Source organism: Panulirus ornatus, chromosome 17 (genome assembly GCF_036320965.1).
Source record: "Panulirus ornatus isolate Po-2019 chromosome 17, ASM3632096v1, whole genome shotgun sequence".
In the NCBI taxonomy this organism is placed as follows: Eukaryota; Metazoa; Arthropoda; class Malacostraca; order Decapoda; family Palinuridae; genus Panulirus; species Panulirus ornatus.
This window is the reverse complement of record NC_092240.1, coordinates 12,385,478-12,394,395: the sequence shown is the minus strand read 5'-3', so window position 1 is coordinate 12,394,395 and position 8,918 is coordinate 12,385,478.

The following is an 8,918-nucleotide window of genomic DNA, read 5'->3' as shown; positions in this document are numbered from 1 at the left end:
TAATTATACGATTTTTTTTCTCCTCAGATTTTTAACTTCCTCAGATTTTAATGAAAATCTGTGTATAGATGTCATTTTATATGGCATTTAAGTGTTTGCAGTCAAAAGACTGTTATTCATAACATCAACCGTTTAATTAGCACCTGGACAAATTATAAAATTTAGATACTGATTATTTGACTAATTATATGAATTTTTAGATTTAAAAGACAGATTCTTATTCAGTATACATTAAAGTATCTTTGCTTAAAATCTCAGGAAAATCTATTTTTTCAAAAAAATCAAGAAAAATCCAAGGCTATAGCCTTGCATTTTTTCTGCTCAGATTTTTAACTTCCTCAGATTTTAATGAAAATCTGTGTATAGATGTCATTTTATATGGCATTTAAGTATTTGGAGTCAAAAGACTGTTATTCATAGCATTACCCGTTTAATTAGCACCTGGACTAATTATGATAAAATTTAAATGCTAATCATTTGACTAATTATACGAATTTTTAGATTTTGAAGACAGATTCTTATTCAGTATACATTAAAGTATCTTTGCTTAAAATTTCAGGAGAATCTATTTTTTCAAAAAAATCAAGAAAAATCCAAGGCTATAGCCTTGCATTTTTTTTGCTCAGATTTCTAACTTCCTCAGATTTTAATGAAAATCTGTGTATAGATATTATTTTATATGGTATTTAAGTATTTGGAGTCAAAAGACTGTTATTCATAATCTTAAACGTTTAATTAGCACCTGGACTAATCATAAAATTTAAATGCCAATATTCGACTAATTATACGATTTTTTGAAATATTTCAGAAAAATAAATATTAAAAAAAATCAAGAAAAATCCAAGGCTATAGCCTTGCATTTTTTTCCTAATATTTTTAACTTCCTCAGATTTTAATGGAAATCTGTGTATAGATGTTATTTTACATGGTATTTAAGTATTTGGAGCCAAAAGTCTGTTACTCATAACATTAATCGTTTAATTAGCACCTGGACTAATCATTAAATTTAAATGCTAATTATTTTAATTATACGAATTTTTAGATTTTTAAGACATTCTTATTCAGCATGCATCAAAGTATCTTTTCTTAAAATTTCTGGAAAATCCATTTTTTCAAAAAATCAAGAAAAATCCATTGCATTTTTTTTGCTGATTTTTAGCTTCCTCAGATTTTAATGAAATCTGTGTATAGATATTATTTTATATGGTATTTAAGTATTTGGAGTTAAAAGACTGTTATTCATAATATCAACCGTTTAATTAGCACCTGGACTAATTTTGATGAAATTTAATTGCTAATAACTCGACTAAATATAAAAATTTTTAGATTTTGACCATAGATTTGTATTCAGCATACATAAAGGTATATACGCTTAAAATTTCAAGAAAATCTATTTTAAAAAAATCAAGAAAAATCCAAGGCTATTATATAGCCTTGCATTTTTTTTTTGCTCATATTTTTAACTTCCTCAGATTTTAATGAAAATCTGTGTATAGATGTTATTTTATATGGTATTTAAGTATTTGGAGTCAAAAGACTGTAAATCATAATATTAACCGTTTAATTAGCACCTGGACTAATGATAAAATTTAAAAGCTAATTATTCAACTAATTATACGAATTTTTAGATTTTGAAGACAGATCCGTATTGAGCATACATAAAAGTATCTATGCTGAAAATCTCAAGAAAATCTATTTTTTTGTAAAAAATCGAGAAAACGCCATTTTTTTTTCTCATATTTTTAACTTCCTCAGATTTTAATGAAAATCTGTGTATAGATGTTATTTTATATGGTATTTACGTATTTGGAGTCAAAAGATTGTTATTCATAACATTAACCGTTTAATTAGCACCTGGACCAATTATAAAATTTAAATGCTAATTATGACTACACGAATTTTTAGATTCTGAAACCAGATTCTTATTCAGCATACATAAAAGTATCTATGCTTAAAATTTCAAGAAAATCTATTTTTCTAAAAAAAAATCAAGAAAAATCCATTTGCATTTTCTTTGCTCAGATTTTTAACTTCCTCAGATTTTAATGAAAATCTGTGTATAGATATTATTTTCTATGGTATTTAAGTATTTGAAGTCAAACGACTGTTATTCATAAAATTAACCGTTTAATTAGCACCTGGACTAATTATAATTTTTAAATGCTAATTATTTAACTAATTATACGAATATTTAGATTTTGACCACAGATTCGTATTGAGCATACATGAAACTATGTATGCCGAAAATTTCAAGAAAAATCTATTTTTGGCTCAGATTTTTAACTTCCTCAGATTTATCAAAATCTGTGTATAGATGTTATTTTATATGGTATTTAAGTATTTGGAGTCAAAAGACTGTTATTCATAATATTAACCGTTTAATTAGCACCTGGACAAATTATAAAATTTAAAAGCTAATTACTCGAATAACTATACGAATTTTTAGATTTTGAAGACAGATTCATATTCAGAATACATAAAAGTATCTACGCTGAAAATTTCAAGAAAATCTATTTTTTCCAAAAAATCGAGAAAAATCCAAGGCCATAGACTTGCATTTTTCTTTGCTCAGATTTTTAACTTCCTCAGATTTAATGAAAATCTGTGTAAAGATGTTATTTTATATGGTATTTAAGTATTTGGAGTCAAAAGACTGTAATTCATAATATTAACAGTTTAATTAGCACCTGCACTAATTATAAATTTAAATGCTAATATCTCTACTAATCATACTAATTTTTTAGATTTTGACCACATATTCCTATTCAGCATACATAAAAGTATCTATGCTGAAAATTTCAAGAAAATCTATTTTTCCAAAAAAATCAAGAAAAATCCAAATTATTTTGCTCAGATTTTCAACTTCCTCAGATTTTAATGAAAATCTATGTATAGATGTTATTTTATATGGTATTTAATTATTTGGTGTCAAATGACTTATGATATGAACCGGTTAATTAGCACCTGGACTAATTATAAAACAAATGCTAATTACTCGCCTAATTATACGAATTTTTAGATTTTGAACGCAGATTCGTATTCAGCACATGTAACAGTATCTACGCTGAAAATTTCAAGAAAATATTTTTTCAAAAAAATATGCTCAGATTTTAAACTTCTTCAGATTTTAATGAAAATCTGGGTATAGATGCTATTATACATGCTGATTAAGGATTTCTAGTCAAATGACAGTATCTCGCATTATCAATGCCTTTAATTACTCCTGATTAATTCTAATAAAATTAGTATGCTAATTACTCGATTAATTACACGAATTTTTTTGTTTCAACCACAGATTCGTATTCAGCATACCGAGACGCATCTTTCCTAAAATTCTCAAGAAAATCTATTTTTTGAAAAAAAAAATGAAATTAATTTCCTCAGATTATCAACTTCTTCAGATTTTAATGAAAATCTGGGTATTGATGTTATATTACATGCTGATTAAGAATTTCGAGTGAAATGACAGAATTTCGCATTATCAATGCCTTTAATTACCCCTTAGATTCATTATGAAATCAGTATGGTAATTACTCGACTAATTATACGAATTTTTAAGTTTTGACCACAGGTTCGTATTCAGCATACCTAAAAGCATCTATCCTGAAATTCTCAAGAAAATCCATTTTTTGAAAAAAATCAAGAAAAATCTAAGGCTACTTATATAGCCTTACCAAATATTTTGCTCAGATTTTCAACTTCAGATTTTAATGATAATCTGGGTTTAGATGTTATTTTACATGCTGATTAAAGATTTCTAGTCAAATGACAGCATTTCGCATTATTAATGCCTTTAATTACATCTGATTAATTATAAAATTAGTATGCCAATTACTCGACTAATTACACGAATATTTGGGTTTTGACCACAGATTCGTATTCGGCATACCTAAATGCATCTATCCTGAAACTGTCAAGAAAATCCATTTTTTTTAAAAAAAATCAAGAAAATATTTTGCTCAGATTTTCAACTTCTTCAGATTTTAATGAAAGGAAAACAGAATATAGACGGAAACTAGAGAAAAAATAGACATCACTACTTCTTTCCACTCCGATAATTCATTCCTTACTAGATAGATATATAGATAGAGAGAGAGAGAGAGAGAGAGAGAGAGAGAGAGAGAGAGAGAGAGAGAGAGAGTTCTAATTATCTCGTGATCACCTTGTAATCATGTGTAGATTCTTGTTGGGTTCCCAGATATATATGATTCTCTGGGAAGTGGTTTAATGGCAGTGGTCTTCCTGCCACCTAGTGCGTAATTAGAATGTAATCGCCATCAAATCTTATCGCGTATGTTGATGACTTCCACCTACCAGTGTTCACACGCTGATATGAAGTCCACCTGACGCAGGACTCTCCCGACCAACCATTTCGATGATGCAAATTGAGGCCAGAGAAGAGCTGGAAAAGAAAAGTACATGATGTTTTCGGAATATATATATATATATATATATATATATATATATATATATATATATATATATATATATATATATATATATATATGAACAACCCATCTATACTATTCGTGATTATTATCTTACAATATGGTTGCGGTCTGTAAAAGCATATACGCAAATTGCAATTTACATAAGCATACATATGAGTGAATCTCATTTTCTTTGCGAACCACACAGACTACAACCTTACCTTACACAAAGGAATTAAGACATGAGTAATCCTCAAATTAGGGCCACAGAGGTCGGAAAGACTGCTCGTTTTTGTATTCGTGGGCCAACCACACATATGATGAACGCCCTTTGCACAGTCGAAAAATATTCAAATACATTCATAGAATAGTTGATGGACCTGAGAGCCAGCCAATTAGCCGAAGAGGGACTTTCTAGTTCCGTAGGCATTACACTGCACCCGTGCAAAAGACTAGATTAGAATGGTATGACCACTGTACCCTAGATCATGACTCACCAAGTCGATGACCTCATCTGCGTGGACAAGGCTTTCACAATACCTTTGCAGTTTCGTTAGATGTGTTGAAGGAACTTGACTTCAACTGCACCTTAACCAACCTTTATTGTCGAAGCGTCTCCAGTAAAGAACACAAGATAGTATATGTTAGTTCATGGAATGAAACCTTTCTGTTGCTTATGCTTAACGTGTACAATAGACCGAGGAACGAACAGCTAATTATCATTAAATCTAACAATATGTTAACTTTATTTCACCATTAACAACCTTCTCAGATTATTTTTTTTTCCCAGTTACCTTTATATCTTGATTACTAATACTCGTTTCCCTACAAAATTTCTCCCGCATGTAGACCACGTTTAGAATGACAGAAGTACTTTAAATTGGTGTTAAGAAAACAGAAACATTTACAAATATCAGGTCATAGATGGGATAGTAATGACATATTTTGTATTAAGACTACAATTAGATTTTCTCTCTCTCTCTCTCTCTACCTTTCTCTCTCGCTCGTTCGCTCGCTCTCTCTCTCTTTCTTATTAGGATTGGCTCAAGAGTTGTTCTTTGTTCACACACACACACACACCTCAACATGGCTCAGAGAGAAACACTTCTCCGTTGCCCAGATCGATGAAGATGATGCATCAGCAGTTCTCAGAACGTCGGCGGTAATATCTCGCTGCGCCACATGATTCCGGCGATAACATCTCGCCAGCGCCACAGAATTCTGGCGGTATTATCTCGCCAGCGTCAAAGGATTCCTTTGGTAATATTTCGCCAACGACCAAAGATTCTGGCGGTAATATCTCGCCATTGCCATGGGACTCCGACGGTAATATCTCGCCAGAGCCACAGGAGGATTCCTTCGATAATATCTCGCCAGAGCTATTAATGGATTTTAGGGGTAAAATATCTCGCCCAACAACACAAGATTCTTACGATAATATCTCGCCAGCGAAACAGGACTCCGGCGGTAATATCTCGCCAGAGTAGGTAATATCTCGCCAGGCATCGGTTAAGGATGGTGATGGTAATATCTCACGAACGCTGAGTCAGGCCAGCGATTGTGGCATCTTGCTGGTCCACACGGCACACCGACGTTAATACTTCGCCAGTCTTTGGGATGCTGGTGGCGACGTTTCGCCTCGAGTCTTTAAGAAACTCTGTAGGAGGGTTTTGTGTGTGTGTGTGTGTGTAATTTATCATTTGTGTGTTACGATGAGAAAGGTTTAAACGCGAGCACCGTGTCTCTACTTCTACATTTAAATCATTCATTATGACAAATATGTGACTTGGGGGACGGTGAGTAAACCCAGGGAAGAGCTTCCGAGTTATATATTCTTCTAGCGTTTCATCTCGCTCAGAAACCTTCTTTGGAGGAACTGAGTAAGATACCAAGATTAAGGTTTGTATATCCCCAGCAGGAGAGAGCTGCCTCGCTGGACGCCGCTCCGCGTTCCTTATCCTCGGCCGGCCGTGTGCCACAGTCCTCTGCCGTGTTTCCCTACTTTATATGAATGCCATTTTTGCCGCTTCTCCAGGGTGGTGACTTGGTACGGCAAAAATCGGAATAGCTGTAGTGGATAGTAATATGGAGATTAAGTTTTAAGGTCGATATTGATCAAATAAATGTCGGATGTGTTTTGCGGAAGGAAATGGTAAATGTGAGTATTATATTTCAAATGTGCAACATACTGTCTAGGTTTAGATTGAGGAATCATATGATCCGTAATGCTGTCAGATTATTTTTTAGATTGAATTGATAAGACTGTTACATTGTGGAGACGAGGAATACAGAATATAGTTATTTAGTGCTTATAAGCGTGAAACCAATTACAGCTGGTGAAATTATAACACATACACTTCGGCGCATTTTAACTAGGCTTCCTTTTCTCTCTCTTGAAAATAAATTTTCTCATGAGATGAAATGGAAATAAACCACTGGGAGACAGGGTCGGATTAATGGTACTTACAGTTGAATGCGTTTGTAAACGAATCGTCCACCAAATTTGTAGTGAAAAATTCATCATTCTGTCTTTGACTCTTACCGTAGCGAGTTGATTTTCATCCAGTCACGTCAAGACAGACGATTCAAACAGTTCTTTAGACAACCATTGCAGGCTGTAATCAAAAGAGGAACATAGGAAGAATCAGTGCATGATAACAAAGTAATATTCATATACATTACCTGGCAGTCTTCATCTGTATACATTATAGTGTATGAAGTTATGAAAAATATAGAGCAATCACTGATACGTCAACCAGTGACAAATTTTACAATCTGGATCTATCTCTACAGCTCTGAATACAACTTTATGACGATAATAAATTCACAATTCACTACTGTATCATTTTATAACTACAATCTTTAGCTCCCTGTGGCAATAGACTGGAATCTGCGTCCTGTTTTATGGCGTGCCTTTATTCATTCCTAAGTGAAGGTGAAAAATTGCGTATGATTACTGTACGCTGCAGGTAAAACAGGATGAAACAATGTATACTACGTATTGGCGTAGCAAAGGCTTGAGAGGGTGCGCATCACCTCGGGCAGGGAGTCCGCCGAGTGCGAGCGGGAGAAAATAGCGAATAGGAAAAGATGTGGTTGGGGGAACTCAGAGAGAGAGAGAGAGAGAGAGAGAGAGAGAGAGAGAGAGAGAGGATAAAGCTATCTTTCAGTCACTAGCTTGATGGCTTTGTATATCTGTATACTTAGCTGCATGTCTCATTCTATTCGTCTCTCTCTCTCTCTCTCTCTCTCTCTCTCACACACACACACACACTGACACACAGACACACAAGTTCTCATTTTCTCTATAAGATGCATTTTTCTTAGATGTAAATTATTTTTTCTTTTCTCTGTGTAGAGATCCTTTCCTTGGAGACAGTGGTGGAACAGACGGTCTTTCGACATCCATAATTCATGTCCTTCATCATGAACTTTACCTCGAGCCTCTTCTGTCTAATCATCTATTCATCCCGTCGTTAGTTACTCATTGTGGAGTCGCATCTGTCCACACGGCGACACATCAGCCCTTCAGACGAGAAATGTTGAATCCCGAGAAGATTACGTGTTACCGTAGGGTGATCTGATGATTATAGAAGATCCGTCAAATCTTCACCTCCCTTAAGATACTAAGATCTTCATCTCCCTTAAGATACTTAAGATCTTCATTTCACCTAATGATACTTAAAATCTTCATCTCCCTCAAGATACTTAAGATTTTCATCTCACCTTATACTTAAAATCTTCATCTCCCTTGAGACACTTAAAATCTTCATCTCCCTTGAGATACTTAGAATCTTTATCTCACTGATGACACTTAAAAATCTTCATCTCTTGAGATACTTAAAATCTTCATCTCACTGCAGATACTTACTCTTCATCTCCCTTATGATACTTAAAATCTTTATCTCCCATACGATACTTAAAATCTTTCCTCTCACCTATCTCGCTACATGTATTTCTCATCACCATTACTCCTTTCTCCTTCTGATATTAGCAATCCTCCCTCCCACTTATCTTACTACACGTATGTGTCCAAAACCAATATCTCTCATTCCCTCTGATATCAAAATCTTCCCTCGCACTTATCTTATTTTAACACATATGTGTCCTCTCCATCCCTGCTTCCCTCTACCATACCCCTCGCTTCTCCGAAGGCCTTGAACAGTACATGGGAGAGGGATGAATCAAATCTCCCTCTCCCTCCACCGTAGAGGTACTTCAGTCAACTTCCTAAACTGCCTGCCTCCCTACAAATTTACATAACAGCTTCTCTTATCTCGTGCCACTCATGTGATCTACTTTTAAAGAAAATTAAAAATATATTTTTGTTTAACTTTGTCGCTCTCCTTAGGTGTATGTATTCCTACAACTCTTTATCATATGTTTCTTATTTCATTTTTTTTGTCTTTTTGTCGGTGTTTGTCTGTCTGCATTCTCTCTCTCTCTATCAAATGAACTCAAATGAACTCTTTCGAATACTCCCACGTT